General features: G+C 37.6%; 1 protein-coding gene across 5 annotated transcripts in view; it reads left to right on the forward strand.

The window, feature by feature from the left end:
* The window catches only part of POU2F1 (POU class 2 homeobox 1), a 181,034-nt gene that overhangs the window by 53,369 nt on the left and 104,107 nt on the right, over positions 1–23,558 (forward strand). Inside the window, exon 2 of one of the 5 annotated variants that reach the window (XM_057528830.1) lies at positions 21,895–21,995. The exons of 3 other annotated variants lie outside the window; for them this stretch is intronic. The gene's annotated coding sequence lies outside the window, so the exon portion shown is untranslated. Of the gene's footprint in view, positions 1–10,845; positions 10,913–21,894; positions 21,996–23,558 lie in introns of all 5 variants that reach the window. One more of the 5 variants, XM_057528835.1, reaches the window with a different exon arrangement.

Raw genomic sequence — 23,558 nt, forward strand, 5'->3', positions numbered from 1 at the left:
GTGTTGGCTTGTTCTCTTTTCTATCCCCAGCACCTGAACAGTGAACAGAGCATATAGCAGGTGCTCAGAAAACTTGATGAATACATGTAGCTGTGTATACACATCAGAAGCCATTGGGGTTAGTTGTACCTTTGCCTGGGACCTCATTTCAGATAATCACAAAAATCTTCATCCAAAAATAAGTAGAATAGACCCATAAACTCGTTACTCTACTAAAGAATGGGTGTTTTCCGTTGACACACTCCTAACAACAGGTAGACATTATGAAAGAAGCAAAGGGATAGGATAGGATATCAGATAAATTGATTGGGATGAGGAATTATGGTAGAAAACATCATTAAATATTAGCCAGTAAAATCTGAATCTGTAAATCGTGATGCAGAGGGAACTGGCACATAAGGTGCATTAAGCTCAGGAAGGCTGGGATGGGACCCCTGAATGGTGTTCAGGTAGTAAGGAGAGGTCCCTGAAGAAGCTAGCATCACAGAGGGACAGACAGTGGCCTCAGAGTCAGGCCTGTGGGGGAGTTCTGGTTTTGGTACTTCCAGCCACATGACCTTAGTGTCCTAAACCCTCCGTTTGCCCCTGTGAGGACTGAATGAAATACTTGGGGGGGTGGGGGTATTATTATTGTTTTTACCAGCAGCCCCCAGCAACCTCAGCAGAGGCTGTTCTCCCTGGCAAGCAGGGAGCAGCTTGATGAGGAGAGAGCATGCTCCCAACAATAGTGTTTTCTTACACCAGACACTTATTTTGCAGCTTATTTTACAACTCTATTATAGCAGTAAATGTACATCATTCTGCAGTAATATTACAGTAGGCCACAGTGGCCATGAAATCTCTCTACTCATCCTTTCTAAAATTGGAAGACGGGGCTAGATACTGTTATGATTCAGCCGTTCAGGTTTTCCATTCCATTTTTTAAAAGTGTTAGTATTTGCTTGAGCTTAACCATGCAGGCAGAGTTACAGATCTTTACATTTGAAGACTGCCTGGAAGAGTCTAGGTTAAGAAACATAGACATTTTAAAATACCAGCTTAGGGACTTCCCTGGTGGCGCAGTGGTTAAGAATCTGCCTGCCAATGCAGGGGACACGGGTTCGATCCCTGGTCCAGGAAGATCCCACATGCAGCGGAGCAACTAAGCCCTCGTGCACCACGGCTACTGAGCCTGTACTCCAGAGCCCACACGCCACAACTACTGAAGTCTGCACACCTAGAGCCCGTGCTTGTGCTCCACAACAAGAGAAGCCACTGCAATGAGAAGCCCACGCACCACAATGAAGAGTAGCCCCTGCTCGCCCAACGTAGAGAAAGGCCGCGCAGCAATGAAAACCCAACGCAGCCAAAAATAAATAAATAAATTTAAAAAATAAAATAAAATACCAGCTTATTAGCACTCTGTCCTAGTAAGGTGAATTTTAAATTCCATTTTTCTTCACCCCCCCACCCCTACCCCCCAAAAAAGGGTGGGGTAAGTAATGAGGATTGATTAAACAACAAATGAAAAATGTGAAACCCTAATAATGACTGATTGATGGTTCTGTGAAACAGCACTTATGCCTTAACTACTTTCCATTCAGAGTTTCTGTATAAGAATACCTTTGTGCCCTGGAAATGTTCAGGAGAAACCACTTTAGATGAATCCTACTTAATAATTTACTTATCTTAAAATTTTTAACAGAGATGGTGGTTTGACTACATTACACCCCAAAATAAGTGATATAGGAGCAAAATATTTAACTTACACTAGAAGACTATTCTTATATAGGAAGAGTTCCGTTTTTTCAGAAATCCTTTCCTATTGAAACCATTGATGTACCTTGTGAGAGAAATTGTTCTAAAGTTTATAAATAAAAGTAGCTAAGTTTTACCATCAGCCTCCTCGCCCCCATGAGTCTGAATTGTGAAATGTTTTTAAAAAAAGACGGAAAGACTAGAAAGTATTCAATTAAAAAATGAAATATTTTCAGTTCCATATTGTAATCAAATGAAGGAGGGAACACAGTAAAGTATAGAGAAAAAAGAAATGAGTAGGTGGAAGAAAAGATGAGAAGGAAAGTTATATTGATGGTAAGGGAAAGAGTGCAAAGCAAGAAAGGATGGTCAGAAATAAGGAAGGGAAAACGAGAGAGGTTTTATTAAAGGGGTGAGCAGAATGTCTGCTTGTTATGTTCTTCTGATATGAGCCAGGGAATAATTCACCATTCTTTGAAATATTCTTGTTTGATCACCAGTGATCTTTAGGTCATGAAATCCAGTGGGCATTTTTCCAGACCTTTTCTTAATCGAGCTCTCAACAGCATTTGACTTTCTTGTCCATTATCTGTCTCTTGAAACCTTACCCCTCCGGAAGCTGTGAAATCATGCTCTTTTGGTTTCCTCTCATTTCTCTAGTAGCTTCTGCTTTGTTACCTTTGTTGTCCTTAGACATTGGAGTTCATGAAGGCTCAGTCCTGGATGCCTATATTCTTTTCATTCTACAGCCTACCAAATGTATCCATCCCTGTGTTTTCGTAGTGTCCTGCATTTCAGTGAATAGCATCACATTACTCATCTAGATGCCCAAGCCAGAGACTTAGGAGTCATTTCCAACACCCACCTCGGACTCACATCCCAAATCCTTACTACCAAGGCCTGTTTTATGTCCTTTAATAACTCCCAAGTCTGCCCATTTCTCAGTCCATATTCTTGGCTACCCTAGTCTTAATAGTCATCATCTCTGTCTTGCAGCATAATAGTAGTCTCCCATAACCTTCCTTTAATTTATTCTAGCTTCAGGATGATCTTTTGAAGCTAGGATGATCTTTTGAAAATAGAAATCCAATCATGTCATTCTGCTTAAAATTGTTTCCCACTGCTCTTAGAATAAAGACTAACATCCCACATGCCTACTTCTCCAGCCTCCCCTCTTTCCTCCCTCTCCTCACTTGAACCACCCAGGCCCTTTGTTCAGATTCTCACAGGTGCCACGCTCTGACCTTCCACCACTCCCTTTGCCTGGTCAATTCCCACTTCATTCTTCAGATCTCAACACGAAGACAGTTTCCATAGAAAAACTGCTTCCTGATATATGATCTTATTGTAGTTTGTTCTTTTCCTTTATAGCGTTTATCATAATTTGTCATTATATATCTCTGTGATGAGACAGAAAACTCCCAAGAGGGATGGAACCTTGTCTGTTTTACTCACTGCTGAACCCCCAGAATCCCCAGCACCTGGCACATGGCAGGCAATTAATAAATAGTGATTAAATGACTGGAGTCTGTCTTTCCTATAGACTCAAGGTATATACATCACTGGTCCATAAATATTACTTTCAAGAAATCTTAGGACACTACGTAATCTGTTTAGGACTCAAAGATGAGGATAATATTATGTTTATCATTCAACACAGTATAGAAACTAAAGATAAAAATCAGCCATTTTCTAATCTGGAATTGAGTCTCTTCAGATTGTCTGGGAACTCCATTTGTACCTGTCCCCGACATGTTTCCCAAAAGGAGACATGCTGACTTAGGGATTTTGCTTTAATTCAGCAAAATTGGAGGGCATATAATATGCCAGACACTTTGTAGACTTTAATTGGCTACTCCCCCCCCCCCTTCATTTGTCTTACTGTGATAATGGAATTTAAAATAATTTTAAACCTAGATTTGGTTATCAAGACCTCTATTTCACATGGGTACATATTTGTGTCTTCGGGTCTTACTTTAAACAAAGCACTTTATAAATGAAGTGTTCACTTGAAAGATATTTTTTCACTTGACTGTGGTTAGATAAACTCTTTAATTTTTACATAATTATGCATGTTAAGGGTATTCAAATGCCATTGGAACAAGATTTGTGTCCCTAAGTTCTTCTGTTTCTTCCTGACAATAATGGTAGAATACTTCCCAGATATTTGGTGGAGGGTTGTGGTATGTAACAAATGTCATTCATGGATGAGACTTAGCAAATATGATTTTTAAAAAGAAATTCAGTCCTTTGTTGTACAAATATAATACAATTAATCTCTGCCCTAGGATGCAGACCAAGAACTGTTATAGTTTTCAAATGTAGGTTTATGCTGAACCATTTTTTTTTTCCTTAGAGATGTCCTTCCCACCATGATAGAATATATAACAGAGTTAAGGGAGTAACTTGTGACCTACCCTTGCAAACCAGATAAATATAGAAATATTGGATTATTTAGTTATAAGAGCTTGAGGAATACTTAAAAGATGAGAAGAGATATGATTTCGAATAGGGGAGAAATGCAGTTCTTGGTAGAGGTAACTACAGCATAAATGTTCCTAGGGAAACAAATGTTGATGGGAGCTGGGGGATGATGAATGGGACTAAGTGGAAGACTTAGCAAGCAGGTTTACTTGTCTAGAGTGAGGGAAAGGTAGTGGTTAGTGGAAACTGTATGTTTGGAAACAGGCTACGAATTCTGACTTGATAAAATGATTTGTATTTTAAAATATAGTATAAAAGTTTATAATCTGAGAAAAAAAAACTTTGCTGGTCTTATGAAAATAAAAGTGGATGCTATATGTAGCAAAGATGATTGACGTTTGAGCTTGATTTTTTTTAAGTGACTTTATTCTATTACTTGGGGCTGTTTTTAAGTTTTTATAACTAGTCTCTTCATTCAGAGAATGTGGAACAATAACTGAACACTTCCCATTTAGCAAACATGTTGTTAGGCTCGCAGCAAAGCAGTTTCTACTGTCAGTTGTTTTTGTGCCAGTGCCAGCCCAAATTACCTAAAGGTATGGATAGTACTATAACAGTAACCTTTAAAAAGATAGTTGACATTAGGTTTTTACATGACCCTTACTGTTTTTTAAAGGTGAGGGTCAAGGTGGGTTAACAATTTTGCTTTTCTTTTCTTTGAAATTAATTTAGGCTTTTGTGAATGTTTTGACCTCCCTTCCCTTTTCATTGAAATACTTTCCGTTGCCTGTTCTTTCCAGTCTTAGGCTTTTATTTTTCCCAGTCCTAGCTAAGCATAAAAAGGAAGATCATCCTTCTTTCTAACCTGTTCTCAGAAATTAATTGTGCTAAATTATCAGCTTCTTAGATTTCAAGCAGTCCTCATGCCAGAGGCATTTATTAAGTGTCCATATGCACTTGCTACTATGCTAAGTGTTATAGCAAAAAGGAAGGAGCACTTGGGACTGCTGTCTATTAAGTGCTTTTAAAGTGCCAGGTAGGGCTTCCTTGGTGGCGCAGTGGTTGAGAGTCTGCCTGCCAATGCAGGGGACACGGGTTCGACCCCTGGTCTGGGAAGATCCCACATGCCGCGGAGCAACTAGGCCCGTGAGCCACAACTACTGAGCCTGCGCGTCTGGAGCCTGTGCTCCGCGACAAGAGAGGCCGCGATAGTGAGAGGCCCACGCACCGCGATGAAGAGTGGCCCCCGCTTGCCACAACTAGAGAAAGCCCTCGCACAGAAACGAAGACCCAACACAGCCATAAATAAAGAAATAAATAAATAAAATTAAAGTGCCAGGTAACACTAATGCAAATCATGTTATCAAAGGTATTCATATAGGGGCTTCCCTGGTGGCGCAGTGGTTGAGAGTCTGCCTGCCAATGCAGGGAACACGGGTTCGAGCCCTGGTCTGGGAAGATCCCACATGCCGCGGAGCAACTAGGCCCGTGAGCCACAATTGCTGAGCCTGCGCGTCTGGAGCCTGTGCTCCGCAACAAGAGAGGCAGCGATAGTGAGAGGCCCGCGCACCGTGATGAAGAGTGGCCCCCGCTTGCCGCAACTAGAGAAAGCCGTCGCACAGAAACGAAGACCCATCACAGCCAAAAATAAATAAATAAATAATTAAAAAAAAAAAAAAGGTATTCATATAAATAGTGTCCCCCCCCCCCATCCCACCATCCTAAATGCTTTAAGATTACATCCCCAGAGGAGGAGGGTGGAGTGTTTAGTCTTCATTTGGGTCTGGTTTAGATGGAGAAATATAAGTTCTCTAGCGGTCCGTTTATAGACTGGTCTTACTCAAAATGTACGTAAAGTATTTGGGAGTGTTGTTCCAGTAGCGAAATGCCTAAGACCGTGATTGTCTGAATAAGGAAAAATGGCAAAAGAGCTATAGTGTACAAGTTTAAAATAATGTATTGATATGTGGGGGAAAATATTCCAGTTTACACTTGTAGGATGGTGGTTTTCAAGCTATTACTAGGAGAGAGAATTTTAAAATTATTGTTGTTTATTATTTGAAGATAGCAGATTGATGTACTGCAGCCAAAAGACTAGTTCTGAATTTTAAGAGAAGGTTGTTAGAAAAATAGAAAATATATTGTGCCAAAATATCTCTATATATTGTATGTAGATTTGGACGCAGTGCTTCAGGAAAGAAGGAAGTTCCAGAAGAGGCATGATTAAAGACCAAAAAGACAAAATAATCTAAGCACTTCAATCTGGATTATTATACAAATTTAGGATGTTTTAGGCATCCATTCAACCAGGTAGTTACTGAAGAACCACTGTGTTCTAGGCCATGTGCTGGGCTCACAGAATGCTCTTTGATGCTTCTGTCAGACAGGATACTACTGGTCAGTGCAAACTGTATGTCCCTCTAGTTTGTTTTTCTTAACACTCTAATAGGAAAAACAAGAGAACAAGAAATAAAAAAACAAAACTTTGAGATTGTATATGATCTAAGATCATAAAATCTTGAATAGGTAGAGTAGATGCAGAGTTCTTGATGAACATTTGGGAGGCAGGGTCGCTTAGGGGTTGACTATGGGGTTGTAGAGCCAGACTGCCTATGTTTGAGGATAGTGTAGCAAAGTGCTTAGAACACTTATTGAGCCACAGTAAGGGCTCAATAAATGGTGGCTATTAAGTTGAAGAATACTAGAACTTTGTAAAGACTTAGAGAACTAGATATTGGACAAATGAAAAATATTAAAACACCTCCACAATTAACCAGCGTGTTGTTAGACAAATTCCTGGCAAACTGAAGATCAGATCCAGTGGAGAATGCCTTCTAGTAGCATGTAAATATTCATGCTTTTTAGAATTCTGGGACATAATTGTGGTGCTTGAGGCTTATAAAAAGGGGGTTTTAAGAGTTGTTTGAATAACAAAAGATTGGCCTGCTGAATGTGGAAGAGCATTCCAGGAATCAGGATTAGTTCCAGAGGAGAGTTCAGAACTGGAGAGGGAAGCACACAAAAAAGGGTGTTAAGTAAATTTGTGTGGGTCTAAAACAGTGTTCTGAAATGAGGGCGATTTTGCCTCTCAGGAGATATTTGACCATGTCTGGGAGAAGGGTGCTACTGGCATCTTGTCGTTAGAGGCCTGGGACACTGCCCCTAACATCCTTTACTGTGCAGGACAGTCTCCACAACAAAGAATTACCCAACCCAAAATGTCAATAGTGCTGAGGTTAAGAAACAATGGTCTAGTACAAGGTGTAATAAAGGCCACTGGGTAATAGAAGCCTGCGATTATAGTATCTCCACCCCACCCCCCAGGAAACAAATATGAATACAAATTTAGCTCAAGTTAATTAGCTCACCATGATGCATACAAACATCTCCTTAAACTGACCACACTGCTTGTGCAGCGTTAACCTTTCACCATGCAATCAGGGACCTAAAATGACGCAATCCTTGCTGTAACCTCCACACTGCATGTCTTCCCTCCCCTATCCTGGAGGGAACAAAGTGTAATGCACATTTGCTTAGATTAGAAATTGCAGTGAAAACTATTATCAAGAATCTTCTTTTCTAGGTGTCTTTTTTTTGTTGTACTCCTGTCCCTGCGCGTGCTCTTTTGTACACCAGGCAAGGTGATAGGTTAACAAAGCAGCGAATAAGGAAGATTTAGCTTGCTGATTGAATAAAGAAAAGTTGAAGCTTGAAGATCTAGAGATCCTTGGCATTTGTCTGTAGGACAGACAGTTTTTGACATCACTATGGAGGTTTATAGAATTGTGATATGGTTAGAATGAGGGATAGAGGTGACAGTTTATAAGTGACATGGAGGATTGCCTGGTGTGTGGAATCATTCTGGAGTGAGGCAGTGTGTTGAGGAATAGTTTGATCAGGAAGAAGTTAGGGGGGACTTCCCTGTTGGTAGTGGTTAAGAATCCGCCTTCCAATGCAGGGGACGCGAGTTTGATCCCTGGTCAGGGAACTAGGATCCCACATGCGGCGGGGCAACTAAGCCCGTGCACCACAACTACTGAGCTCGTGCACCTCAACGAGGGAGCCCGTGTGCCGCAAACTACAAAACCCACGTGCTCTGTGGGATCCTGTGCACCACAACTAGAGAGAGAAAACCCGTACGCCACAACTAGAGAGGAACCCGTGTGCAGCAACAGAAGAGCCCACACGCCTCAAAGAAGACCCTGTGTGCCGCAACTAAGACCCAACACAGCCAAAAATAAAATAAATAAATAATAAAATAAATCTTTTTTTTTTTTAAAAAGGAAGAAGATAGGGACCTTTCCTCTTCATTTCAGATCTATAAATTCAGCTACTTGCTGAACCTCTGAGAACCCATAGGCATATCAAATTAAGCATATCCAAACTCATTCTTTTCCCCCTTCACTCCCACATTTTCCCTTCTTGTACTCATGTTTTCCTCCTACTCAGCACCACCACCTACTCAGTCACTCGAGCCAGAGCTGGCAGTCATTCTGCTCATCTCCTTCACCCAACTGAGCATTTAAATTGGTAGCGAGGCTGCCTCCTTAATGCTGTTCATGCTTGTTTCTTCTCCATTCCCGGACTACTGCCTTACTTCTAGCCCCCACTCTTGCCTTGGGTTCACGTGATGGTTCAGTTTTCAGACTTACGCCCTGTTAAATTATAGTCATATAGCTACTAAGTAGACTACCAAAAAAAGTTTAAAAAACAATTATGTTACTCTTGCTTAAAACCCTTAAAGATTTAAGGTCAAAATTTAAACTTTTAAGTATTTAAAGTTAAGTCGAAACTTAAATATGAGGGACTTGATGACATTGTCCTTGCTCACCTCTCTAACCTCACCTCCCAACACTTCCTCACCTCCTCACATATACCATTTGCTGCTTCCTGGACTTGTGAATACGTATCACACCTCTTTCCCTTCCCATGTTTTACTTTTTCTATACTTTTCCATCCCAGTACTCTTTGTTTCACTTGTTTCTGCTTCTCAACGAACCGTCCTCTGAATTTCTTGTCTGATTTAGATGTTATAGCTCTTCTCAGCCCCTTTAGCATCTTAGCTAAGAGTTTAAATGCAGGACTTGCTCCAGAGACAGACTAGACAGGTTAAAACTTCAGCTCCACTCTTTGCTGGTTAGGTCTCCTTGGGTAGTTTACTAAATATCTCTGTATCGCTCAGTTTTCTCATACGTAAAATGGGAGTAATAGTAGAACTTACCTTATAGGCTTGTTCCTATGAGAGTAGATTAGTTAGTATGGTCAAATACTTAGAATAGTGCTTGGTACATGTTAACATGTATTGAGCATTAACCTGTTACTATCTTATGTGTACCTCATTCATAGCACATGTTATCTGGTACTGAATCACTACTTTACTTGTTCCCTCTTCCACTGCATCGTGAGCTTTTTGAGGAAAGGAACTAAATCTTATTCAACTTAAATTTTATTCAGAAATATTTATTGGGCATCCACTGAATCATAAATATTTGGCCAAATCTAAACCGCCGTGTTTTTGTGAGACCTCTGAGCTATATGAATAGTTTTTATCTTCTCAAAGCGTTGTTTAAAAAAACAGAAGGAAAAAGAAGAGTTTGTGCTGGAAATCATGGGCCCACAGAGCCTAAAATGTTTACTACCTCTAATATTTACTTCACAGAAAACATTTGCTGATCCCTCAGCTAGATGTCAGAGATACACAGGATGGCTGGCATTCAGTGTTTGTTAGGATGAACGGATGATTGGATAGATAGATAAATGAGTAAGGTATGAAGATCAGAATTGTGGGTATTGGTGATTATTTGTAAGAAGAAATGGCAGCAGTATTGTGAAAATGTGAAAGTGGAGAGTCCAGAATAGTTGCTTTTTCTCATTTGGCAGTCCGGGGCTAGACTGTTGTTTGTGTGAAGGGACATTTTAAGGTCTTTCATCTTTCCAGTGTGTTTGAAAAGTTGGACACAAGAATGCCGTTTAAATGCCCAGGTATCAACATGTGGTAGAAGACAAGAATTTGCCAGCTTCTGTAGTTTGTTAGGATGAAAAGTTTCAAGTAGTCTTCTGTTTTCCATGAGGAAACATCCTTGGCATCCATGCTAGTTAACAAATAGTATATACTAACTTTTGAGTTTAACTAGCTAGCTTCATATTTTGCTTGCGTAAATTTGTGAAAAGTGAGAGGTAGAAGCCCAGTGCTCTGGCTTCCACAGTTTTTGCTTTCTGTTAGACCACATTGCATCTCTGGCTTTCTGTTGTTATTTGACAGAATGATAATGATCAGGACTTAAAATCCATTTCTTGTTTATTTTTCAGTTATTTGAAAATACCATACTATACTTACTTTGCCATTCCCACTGTAAATAGTCCAAGAAACTTAAAAAAAAAAAAAAAACTTTTTGGTGAAACTAATATTTTATACATTTTAATGTAGGTGATCCTTACCTCTCCGTAGTCTGATCTGGAGGCAAAAGTGGGAAACCCTGCTCCTATAGATCACGCTTGTGAAGAGGAGCTTATGAAATATTAGGTTATATTTCTCTCTTAAAAGAGGCTTTTTAATGAAAAATGGGGCATAACTTGATGTTTCATCTTTAGTGTTAAGCTATAGAATCTTCTTCCATGCCACCATGAACTCTAATACATACAATGATAGACTCTCTAATGTTATTCTTAGCCTGTTTCTTTCAGAATTTTGTTAACACCTTTCACAATAAATAAATAATGCTTGTCGAATTGAATTGAACCTGCTGAGTAGGTGAGTTGTTTTGCTTTGCTGAAAAATTTTTTTGTTGTTGCAAGTATCAAAGAATAATTTGTTTTATTTGTTGTCTATACTGGATTCATTCATGTCTGTGATATTTTCAATGTATTTTTCTTTATTTAAATGTGGAAATTAAATTCTAAATTGGTTGGCAGCCGTGATGTTGGTTTAAGAGCAGTAGGCTTAAAGTTAAAGTTTGTACCTTTATTCTGCCACTCTTATAGCTTCTGTATTAGGACAATCTGCCTGAATCTGCTTTTTCTTATCTGTAAAATAAAGAATAGGGGACTTCCCTGGTGGCGCAGTGGTTAAGAATCCGCCTGCCAATGCAGGGGACACGGGTTCAAGCCCTGGTCTAGGAGGATCCCACATGCCACGGAGCAGCTAAGCCCGTGCACCACAGCTACTGAGCCTGAGCTCTAGAGCCCACGTGCTGCAACTACTGAAGCCTGTGCACGTAGAGGCCCTGCTCCACAACAAGAGAAGCCACCACAGTGAGAAGCCTGCGCACCGCAAGGAAGAGTAGCCCTCACTTAACAAAGACCCAATGCAGCCAAAATTAAATAAAATTAAAAAAAAAAAAAAAACACTGCTTAAAAAAAATTTTTTTTTAAGTTACAAAGAATAACTGCTTCAGAGAACTTTGTTAGGATTAAATGGGATCTCATTGAAGCCTACCTAACACAGTATCTGGTACAAGAAGACTGTTCAATAAATGTTTAACATATTAAAAGCAAATAGTTCTTTAGGTACATCTTAAGACTGTTTGAATAGAGGTGTTATAGAATCGCAAAATCTTAAAAATTAGAGGGGAAATCAGAGTTCAAGCTCAGCCTCCCTTCAAGGAATTTAATTTTTTCTCTAGCATCCCCATCAAGTATTCATTTCTCAGTGCCTTCAGAAAAGGCATTGTGGTAATTTTCAGAAAGCTCCAGAGTTGAATAAGGCACAGAAACTCTTTTCAAGAAGGCTGTTTATGTCAGGCTTCATTGAAGAAGTGGCAGTGGAACTAGATCTTGAAGGATGGGTAGAATCTGAATACTTAGAGGGGTTTCTGACCGCAGGAGCAAGTGGAACAAAGGAGAGAAAATACAGGACAGTCGCAGAAAATTGTGAGCGTGAGTAGCTCCATTTAACTGAAGTTTAGGGAAGGTAAAGGAATAGTGAAAGGTCAGGTTGGAAGAGAAGGTTATGGCCAGAGAGTAGAAGTCCTGGATGCATTGCTGCAGTTGACTTCCTGGTGCCCATCAAATGAAATACAATGAAAAAGTTTTAACTGTGAATGGTATAATCAGAATCATTCCATATTTTTTTTTGTAAATATGCTAATTTTAAATAGTTCTCCCTTAATATTAATTTGAACTATGTCCCCTTGTTGTAACTTTCATCTCTTTGTTCTAGTTCATTTTCTGTAGGCTGAGTCAATCCCTTTCTCATCCCTCACATCAAATCAGACACCTGTCAGTTTTACCTCTAAAAAATGTGTAGAATATGTCCCTGTAGCTTCTGTCTCTGAGTTTAAGCTACAACCGTCTAGATTACTGTGACACATGGCCCAGAATCGGCTGGTAATTGTCCATTCCTGCTGTCCTGTTAAGAGCATTTTTCAAAACCTTTCTTTGGTAGATCTCCATTCTTAAAAAATTTAGAGAGCATCTTGTAAACATGTCACTGTGCTTGACCCTTATCACCGAAGTTATAGTAAAGCTAAAGAAACAGTCTGCTGATTCTTATTTTCTTATTGTAGCCAAGGCAGGAATCACTGAGGTAACGTCATTTTTGACACATTACCTTGGATTAATGAGCACTAGAAATGTCTTTTAAAATCTGGGCAGGGGAGGAGACCTTAAACCACAGTGACAAGAGTGGAGTAAAGGAAGAGCTGTGATAGAGGATACACTGTGCTATGGCAACACAGAGGAGCAAACAACACTTAGAGCTTGCTTTTGAAGATTGAAACTGTTTATTTTACACCTTATTCTCAGAGACCTCTGGCACTGTAATGGATTATTCAGAGAAATTCTACAAGACTCCTACAAATGCCTATAACATCCCTTTACATGTTTTTCGTGCAAGCTCAAGGATATGAGGGATTTCCACAGGGTCCATGAAGAGGAAAATGTATGGTCACCAAATTAACACTGGGGCTGCCCTAAGGGCCTTTGTCCAAACCACCCTCCAGAGCCTTGTGTTTTAATGTCTGTTCTAGACAGAAGATTAGACTTTTCAGGGTGGGGAAATGGAGCTGAGATCCCTGCATAAAGCTTGGAATTCTTAAAGACCTACACCCTTAGCTAAAGGGTAGGCCAGGAAAAACATCCATCTACCATCAGAGTGCTGCAATGAAGGCTTGTCTCTTAACCTTACATCTATGTACAAGTCTTCCCTGAGAATTTGTAACCTTAGCTCTTTTTAAATACAGATTTGAAGTTTAAATTTATACTATCTGTGTGGTCTGGGAAACCCAAAGCCAAGAAAGAAAAGTGATCCCAGGCTAGAAGTGCCTCAGGTTGGACAGAGGCAAATGTATGGCCTTTCTGAAGGAATGTACTTTGAACCTATGCTTCTCAGACTCCTCCAGATTAGTTTTCTAAATATGAGTCTATAACCCAAAATTACAGAACCTAGGAAGGAACAAGCCAACATCAGACTTGCAGCAAAACAACCAACAATAGAAGTAGACTCCCCGCTGCCTCCCACAGACTTTAGATTATTGGAATCAATCAGGTTTACTATTTAATTTTTAAATGTTGTAGTAATAAAAGGGGATTGAAAACATGAGCAAGAAACAAACTGTGAAAATGACTAAGTAGATTTGGCAAAGAGATAATCTCTAGAAAGGAAAAAAATAGTTACTGAAATTTAGAAACTCAGTGAACAAGTTAAAGAGTAGATTAGGTATACTTTTTGAAGAGCGAGTTAATGACAGATGTCAGGAAAATAAGCAGATGAATAGCAATAGTTATAGATGAAAGATATGAAAGAGAAGTTAAGAGATACGGAGAATAGAATGAGCAAGTTTAAACTGAATCTAATTGTAGCAGTAGTTCCAGAGATAATAGAGATGGTTCTCAGCTATTATCAATTCAAATACACACTGGCTAAGAATTTTCTAGAACTGATGAAAGGCATGAATTCTCAGTTTTAGGCAGCAGGATAAAAGCCCAGGCAGGGTAGATAAAAATTCTATACCTAGATATATTATAGTGAAACTGCAGAAAATCAACTTTAAAGAGACTATCTAATAGAGGACAGGAAGAATAGATAATTGCCCATAAAAGTGCCACATTTTCACAGTACTCAGTAGCAACAAATGGAAGCCTGAAGACAATGAAATTGTAAAATGCTGAGGGAAAATGACTACCAACCTTAAAATTTTTACCCAGCTAAACTTTTATTCAAGAATGAAGATGAAATAACTTTTTTTGGACGAATAAAAACTGAGTTGGCTACTATCTTATCTTCACTAAAGGGACTTTTAAAGGATGTACTTAAGAAGGAGGGACATTGAACTCAGATGCAAGAGGGAATGGTGAGCAAAGAAATCAGTAACATGGGTAAATCTAAGTAAACTACACACCTCTTTTAACACCTTGGTGCATAGTAAGTGCTTGACTAACAGATAAATGATTCATCCCTTTTCCTGTAATAGTGTGCTTTCTTGTTCAGCCATAGCAAATAGAGGGATTGACTTCTTCAGAATTTTTCAAAGAGAAGCTGGAATCTCAACAGGACTCCCAACATGATTAGTCTTATTTTGCAAAGTTAAAAGGCACAGTCTGTCTCCAAGATGTGATTTGCAATGGCTGAGTTTCTTGCAAGATTTGTGTCTATTTATAGGCTGCTGAGCAAATTTTAATTTAGGTATTAACTAGCCTTACCCCTGTTTACCAAGATTCTGAATGTCAGTCTTGATTTATAGTTTGAATCTAGAATTTCTACTCAGAATGTTCCCAGATTTCACGTCCATTAATTAGAAGACAGTTCTAAATTTATTGTTTCTGAGAACCCCTGCTAATCTAGGGGAAACATAGTAAATAAAATAAAACTTGTTGCTTTTTAAATGGCCAAGAACACAAACCAGAAGCTAGTCTTTTTCCCCTATGGCCCTGACTTTTAAAAAGAAGTATTTGCTAGACAGAATTTTTTTTAACTTTTGAATTTCAGATTTGCTATCAGGAGTATACTTATAGTAAGGTTTTGTTAGGAGGGCTGCTCTTATTAAAGATCAGTAGATGAGTTCTCTGAGCACATAGTCCTGTCTTTTTTGGAAATAGTTTCTTTCAAGGAGTTTGTTTTGTTGTGGACTTAAGCTGATATCCCTGATCTAATTCTTACTGACTTTCTAGGCACCATTCATTCAACAGATACTTTTGAGCACCTCTTGTGCTCTATCATGCACTAAGGTTGCCGCTGTGAATAAGACTGACTAAAAAGATGCCTGCGCCCAGGAAGCCTGCCTTTTAGTGGAGCGAGTAAATAAGTTTTAAAATTATGAGAACATAGAATAAAATGGGGTGATGTGATAGTGACAGGGCAGCAGGGGCGGGGGGATGTTCTTTAGATTGCATGGTGTAAGGCTTCGCTGAGGAGATGACTTTCAGTCAGAGACTGGAATAGCAAATAAAAAGAAGCCACCTGGGCAAAAGCATCCTAGACTGAAGGAACAGAAATTGCAAAGGCTGTAACGCCCATGAACTTGGTGTACATCCCTGTGGTGGTGTATGCATTTTATGCATTTTCTTTCTTTCTTTTTTTTGGCCACACCGCCTTGTAGGATCTCAGTTCCCCGACTAGGGATCGAACCTGTGCCTCGGCAGTGAAAGCGAGGAGTCCTAATCATTCGACCACCAGGGAATTCCCGGTGTATTTATGTTGGTGGCCTAACATGGCCTAACGTTTTGTGGTAATTAATTTTAATTTTATGATGGCATAAAAATCACACCAGATTGTCATAACTTAAATTCCTATCTTTTACTGACTCAGTTGTTGTAAATTACCCTAATTTTTACCTTATTCTGTATTCAGCCAGTGGAACTAAACTTAGTTGAATTATAAATCTAGGTTTTTACATAGGAGACAAGAGATAATGACAAAGGGTCATAGTGTATTAGATATGAAACTTGAAAGGCAATATCCCAAACCCCAAATTATGTTACAGAATTTAAGTATTTAATCTACTTTTAAAAAAATAAACTTTATTCCGTAAATATCTAGTTACTTATAGGTTTTCAACATAAGTAAGGAATCCTTAAAATTTCATGAAAACTACATTTTCTCTTTTGTATTAAAATATGCGTATGTTTGTTCCCTTTTAACAAAAAGTAAAAACATTTCTCAGCTTTTACTTACATTATCTATTTCTAATGTCTTGTTCTAGCTTTTCAGTCTGATTGCTTTCAGTCTGAGAGCTTTTCATGTCTGATTGATCTTTCTGGCCCTGTGGAGCAGAGTACAGAGCCCTATACATAATAATTTCTTAAAATTATTTGTTGAGTAAATGAATGAATGAATATATAAACACTTATTATAAAGTGACTGTTAAGAGAATAATGATCAGTAGTCAGTATACTTAAAAAGATTGACATGACATTGATCACTTTTTAAAAAGTGACTTTATAAAATTGTTGGAAAATATTTTTGCATTTCTAAAAGGGAGGTGGTCAATGTGAAGAGCACTTATATGGACTAAAAATCAGAAAATGGATCTGAATTTCAGCTGTGCCGTCACTCACAGGGTGTTCCAAAATAAATCATGCAACCTTGCACACAAGTTTCTTAGTTTGTACAATGAAGGGATTGGGTCGATTGTTGTTAACATTTCTCTCTGCTCTAAAACTCTAAGATTTCTATCCTTTGCTGTTTGTAAGAACCAGGAGAGATAAAGGTTACCTTTTATGTTAGATTTGATTCTAAATCTAGTGACAGAGGACAATGGTGCTTCAACTATTCTTGTTAAATGATAAGGAAAAACCTTGGAAAATGTCCATTGGTAGTATGCACAAGCTGATTATGTTATGATTAGTTGTGCCACTTTTATTTTCTTTAATGGCCTGTACTCTGCATCTTCCTGTCTAATTTTTCTCTAAGTATTGAGGTTATCGTAGTACAAAGGAATGGTATATTTGTAAGAAGGGGCTCAGCCAGAATGGTGAGTTGTCTGGAGATGATGGTCTCTCTAAGTATAAGGAGATTGTTAGGGGTGGTCTACAATACAATACTTTTTTTTTTTTCAAGGTTTTATTGATATTTTTTCAGGGTGGGAGGAGGTGCTAGGTGCTTCCCTCTTTCACACTAAGCATAACATTCTTCTATAACATGTTAGCTTATTGTTGGGGAATTTTTCTAAAGTGAAAATAAAATCTGTTTAATAGCAAATTCAAGCTTAGAATAGATAATTTTAATAGCCTCATTTTGTCTCTCAAATGGTCTGGGGTAGTAGAAGATTATCTGAGTGACATTACTATAGGGGCTCTCATCCCTTCGTAGTAGGCAAAATGAAGTCCGGCTACCCTGTAGAAATGCTGCTGGCTTGGAGCTCCTGAGATCTGCCATGCCTGTTTCACTGTCCTACTTGCTTTCTCTCAAATTCACATTAGAAAATTATATGTGTATATACACACATGTGCACACACGCACTCCCAAATATTTGGTTTGACTTGGCTCACAAGATTAAGAGATCAGAAGCTTCAAGGATGGTAGAACTGGGCTCTTTGTGTTGCTGTGCCCTCAGGTTCTTTCCCTTATGGTTGCAAAACAACTTCCAGCAGCAGCCAGGAAAATATGCTTCCTTGTTCGCGTCCAAAGAAAGGAGAGTCCCCGCTTACTGTCTGTATTCAAAGTGAGAGTAACTATCCCATAAAAGTTCATGAGCTCTTTCCTTGATTTCATCAGCCAGAATTGAGTAAACTTCTGGGATACAGTTCATTCCTGAACGAGTCACTAACTAGGGGGACTTAAGCATTCAGGTCTTTCCCTTGAGCTGATTATCATTGCCCTTATCCACGTGGGAGAGTTGGAGTGGCAACCAGCATGCACCACTAGTATGTAGCCCACAGTCAAACATCAAAGTCAATGAAATTGGCATTATTGGATCAGTTCTGGCCCACTAGTGGCACAAAGACAATACTTTGGCAGCCACTGGTATAGTGAGAAGTGGACCAAGGATGGGCCTGAAGGAACACCAATATTTAGCAAAGAGAAAGAGGAGCCTGTGAATCAGTTTCCTACTTAAATTTATTCTGTATTGCTGCTTTGATATAGAATTTTTTAAAAATTATATGACAATAGTGATGACCTTAGGATTTGTTTTCTTTATATTTCTTTTTCCAAAAGAATAGAGACTGCTGGAAATACGTTAAGCTTAGAAATTGAGATTTGAATTTTTCCCTTAATTAAAAATGTTCCTTGAATATTTGAGTAAAAATGTTCTTATAATTCAAGTGTTTTCTAATTTAAGAAAAGAAAATAACAAGCAGGAGAAAACAAGTCAAATGTATATTCATTTCTGCTTCCTGCCTTGTTCGTAAAGTCAAGAATCTGACCTTTGAGTAAGTTTCATCATATTTCTTATCACAAAACAGATTACAGAATAATCCTGGGAGTAAGTAAATAAACACTCTCCTTTGAATTTCCTGCTTTTTTTTTTTTTTTTGTAAACTGTGACCAGTCTTCAATTTACTTAAAATATGATTTTTAAAGTACATTCTGCAGGTATAATACTGAAGGTATTTAACAATTTAGTTTAAATTATGACCTTCAGAAAACTATTCAGTTGGCTTGAATTCATTGATTCTAATGACATATGGAATATTTGATTTACCCAGTGGTTTTTCTCCATTATATATCTCTCTGATCACTTTAAGGTCACTACCCGGGCTGGGTTTTTTTTTGAAGTGCTGCCCATTGTCTTAAAGGAAATAGGGAAGGAATTATAAATGGTTATACAGAAGTTAATAGAAAAATGAAAAGAGTATTTTGTAGTACATGAACTATCTAATATGTTAGATACTAAGGAAGAACTGCATCCATGTATGTTTCTTAAAAAATTTTTTTACAAGTACAGTCATCCCTTGGCACTGGGGGGATTGGTTTCAGGACCCTTGTGGATACCAAAACCCAAGGGTGCCCAAGTCCCTTGTATAAGATGACATAGTATTTGCATATAGCCTACACACATCCTCTGATATAGTATTTTAAATCATCTTTTGATTAATTATAATACCTAATACAATGTAAATGCTGCATAAATAGTTGTAAATATAATACAAATGCCCTGTCAGTAGTTGCCAGGTTTTGCTTTTTGGAGCTTTCTGAATTTTTTTTTTAATATTTTCGATCTACATTGGTTGGTTGAATCCGTGGATGCAGAACCCACAGACATGGAGGGCCAACTGTAGTGAGGAAGGTTAAAATTTATGACTCAAACTTCAGGCTCATCCCTACATACATGTTTGATGTCTTGAAAAAAAGATATCTCTCTTTTATTATAATGTAATAAATGGTTAGGTTTGCTGCCCTGTGTCTGAAGACCTCAGTGATTGGAAATGGGTTGTGATTGGTAATGGGCTGGGAATGGCAGTGGATTGAGTCTTACATGCAAGGATCTTCCTCTCCTTGAGTAATCAGGAACAGACACTTCTGATTTTCTTTTTGTGCTTGGCATGTGTAGGGAAGACAGACATGATGTACCACTGTTAATTTCTGCATATCTTTTAGACAGTGAGATACTAGCAAAGAGAGTTAATTCAGGAGGCCAGTGAGTTTTCCTTTACATTTGTTACTATGCCTTACTTAGTTCCAAGGGGTCAGATAAAGTATTGCATTTTCTATTTCATATTTCAGCCTCCTCTGAAATTTGGCACTGTAAATCAGTGGTTCTCAAACTTTAGCATGTATCAGAATCTTCTAGAGGGTTTGTGAAAACACAGATTGCTAGACCTCCCACGCCCAGAGTTTCTGATTCAGTAGGTCTGGGATAGGGGACCAAGAATTTACATTTCCAATAATTTTCCTGATGATGCTGATCTAGGTATTGCCCTTTGAGAATCACTGCTGTAAAAACATTTATTTTTAGTAAAACCAGTGAAGAGTCATACTGAATTTATTTAAGGAATAGATACACGGTATTTACTACTGTTTAGATTAGACTTTATATTGTTTCTCTCTGGATGTTGGTTATTACATTAAGTGACCTACAGGGAATACTCTCATAAAATATATTTATTTGGTAAAAGAATGGTTGCCATTGGTAATTGTAACTTTTCACAGACATTAATAGCTGCTGCTAGGCTGAAAGCCACTTTTGGACTAGAAGAAAATACTTTCCATTATTTTGCTTAATGTTTCAAGCAAAGATGGGATTTTTGTTGTTGTTGTTTTTGTATTTGTTCTTTACTAAGATACCATAATTGTTATTTCATTCAATGAGTATTGAAACTTTTTAAGCTAGTCTTGAGGCCAGTACACAACCTCTTTGCCATTGCCAGCTGTGCATGTTTCTATGGAAACTCAGTAGGGACTAGCAGGATTACTTTTGTAGGGACCACACCTGGCTTATTTGCATCCAATTTAAGTTGGGGAAATTTCAAAAGAATAAGAGGTCTGTAGATGTGCCAGTGGACAGCCAGAAAGAGCGTGTCAGTTTGGAACTGTCACATTGGTCTAAAGGAGGAAGGGTAGGTGGGTTTTCCTTATTCATTATAGTTCCTGCTCTGGAGGAGTTTGGTGGGTGTGCTGAAGTTTATATTTGCTTTGTGTATTTAGTTGTCCATGTGTTTCTGTTTTGTTTTGCTTTTTGTTTTAGGTATATCCTCTTACAACTTAACAATTTTAAAATTCTTTTAAAGAAGTTAAAGTACATACAGATTAGACTTTTTTTTCAAGAGAGAGAAAAAATTCAGTTTCTTTTCAGTTGTATAACATAATAAAATGTCTTAGTAAATTTTTGACCACTGTTGGAGAATGGTGGCAGAATTTTAATGTTGATCTCTATTTTCAAGTATTATGCGCTACTATAAGCCCCTTCTCTCACAAAAGTAACTCCTTTTTAAGAAGGTAGTTTCAACTATTTACATATTTGATTTTGTTTGCACCATTGAACTTAACTAAGCTTTGGTTCAAAGTTTCATGAAGTAGTTAGGAACATCACAGAATGTATAGAAAAAAAATTATATGATCTAGTTAACATGAGTACTGAGTACAGTTATATAAAACTTAGATGGTTTTCATTAATGTTATACTACTCGATCAGTTATACTAATTTATACCAATTACTGATTAGTTGTACTAATTCAAACAAAGCTATGTAGTAGAGGTAGTTGGCAAATAAGAGTCAGTGTATTTACCGTCTCCTCTTCATCTGTTAAGGCTGGCTGCTTGAACCTACTATTAGGGTTCTGAGGCCTCATGGCAAAGAATGTCATGGTCAACCAGTGATGGTAAATTTACACACCTGTGTGTGCCAAGTATTGATCTTTCTCATTTTTCAAAGACAAAATGTAATCTTGCACCTTTTTCCAGAATACAGTGATAGCAATCTATATTCATTTATGTCTATCATCTATGTGTGTGGGTATAGCCAGTTGAAATAGATACTTGTAAATTTGGAGGGAGGTTAGTGTTGGATTTCGGGGTCTTTTGTTAAGTTAATGAAATATACCCTTTAAAGAAAATACTAAGTAGGCTTTTTTATCTAGCTTCATGAAAGACCACCCCCTTATAATACATGTTCCAAGAACTTTCTGATTTACCTCCACGTTTCTGAAGTAAGGGCAGGTGCTAGTAACTCCATTTTGTAGATGAGGAAGTAGACACAAGAGAGCTGCCTGCCTCTAATCACTTTATGTTTAGGCAGCTAACCATACCTTGATGGGTAATCCAGCGTTCTCCACGGTTTGTAATTGTTCCCACTTAAAGTGTTAGGTTATTTTATACAACTTACTCAGTCTTGCCTTTTTCTCTTTTTGTATTCATAGACTGGAAAAGTAAGAAGAGCTTTCCTGCCTTTTTAATTACCAAACTACTCTCAGTTTTCAATGAATCAATTCAAAGAAAGAATGCAGTCTTTCTATACCTGGTAAATATTTTCTGCTAATAAAAGCTATTAATTTAGTGGCCTCTGATAAATCCAGGTGTTATGATGATTGCCTTTAATTTTGTGGAATGACTATAAAAATGACTTAAATATATATATTTCATTTTTAACTCTGAAACTTGTTTGATATTTATTGATATAATTGAGTTATGCTTAGAATGCCTGTGCGCTAGCCCTCAATGGAAAATAGTTTAGGATTGCCCTAATACTTAGATTAGGCTCTGGTTTCTTTTGAAAAAGTTGTGAAATTAATGCAAATAGGGTACATGTTAAGTATCATCTTTATCGTGATAATATAACATTAGCAATAATTCCTATGTGGTAGTTTAATAGAAGTTCTTTGTAAATAATAGTTTTATAAAATTAATCTATAATCAAAATATTATAACCTACATTTTACCAATGATGAAGGAACTTGTTTAAGGAAGTTCAGTGCTTCCTTAGCCAGTGTAGAGCTGAGATCAGAATCTAGACTCCTAGTCTCATGCCTTTTTAAAATTCTCATTTTTTTAAGTACCTTAAATATAAATTAACATGCCTAAGGGAATAAACAAACCATAGTGACATTTCATATGGATTTTTTTGTGTAACTGAATATGTTCCTGTAGCAACAGCAAAGAAGAAATGGTTTTATTTATTCTACGTAAAATATTTTATCTATTAACAGTAATATTAACAACCATTAATTAACTACTAGGGGCCATTGAAGCTTTTGGATACATTTTGTTCAAATCTGAGGAGAACCCTTGGGAGTATGGTTGTACCTGTTTTACAGATGAGGAAACTGAGGCTTAGGAAGGGTCATATAGTTTAGAATTTTAGAATTCTAGAACTGGAGTTTAAACACAGTTTTCTCTGATGTCAAAGCCTATTACTAAACTATGCAGTCTGTTTATTTTTGGAATTAAAATTTAATCGTAAATCCAACCTATCCCTTGTTAACTGATACTGATTATGGAATTATTTCCTCTCTTAATTCACCCATTCAAAAATCTGAGCACTTTAGAGACATACTGAGGTAGTGAAGAGAAACCATAAAACCGTGTCTTCCTCTGTAATGATTTTAGCTATAGAAATCATATTAGCTATTTTATAATGTAATTTCAAGGTGTAAGTTTTTTACCCCCTCAAAAAGTATATAGTATTTGTATATTGTAAATACATGTTTAAACTAAACTACTTTGAGCAAGTCTAGAGATATATTTAGTGAGACTGAACATTTGTCTGTCCAGTGTTTTTACTTATTATAGTTGATCATCAAACAATGATTATTTTCCTAAAATATTTTTAAAACAGACCTTTCAAAATTAGTTGACACCCTTAATGAAAAAATTTTGATGTTACAACACAGAGTATTAGTCAGAAATTAAGACATTTCAAGTGTCTGGTTGGCTTTGGGATAAACAAAAGCTGATTATCTTAAATGAAGATGTAATGATGAAAGTATAAAGAAAATTCCTCTTCTTTAGTAAAATACCTTGAGTACCTGAGTTTTCCCAAACCAGGAGAATCTTTGCCTTAAAACCTGACTTATCCCTTGAAATT

The sequence above is a fragment of the Balaenoptera acutorostrata genome, chromosome 1 (assembly GCF_949987535.1).
Source record: "Balaenoptera acutorostrata chromosome 1, mBalAcu1.1, whole genome shotgun sequence".
In the NCBI taxonomy this organism is placed as follows: domain Eukaryota; kingdom Metazoa; phylum Chordata; class Mammalia; order Artiodactyla; family Balaenopteridae; genus Balaenoptera; species Balaenoptera acutorostrata.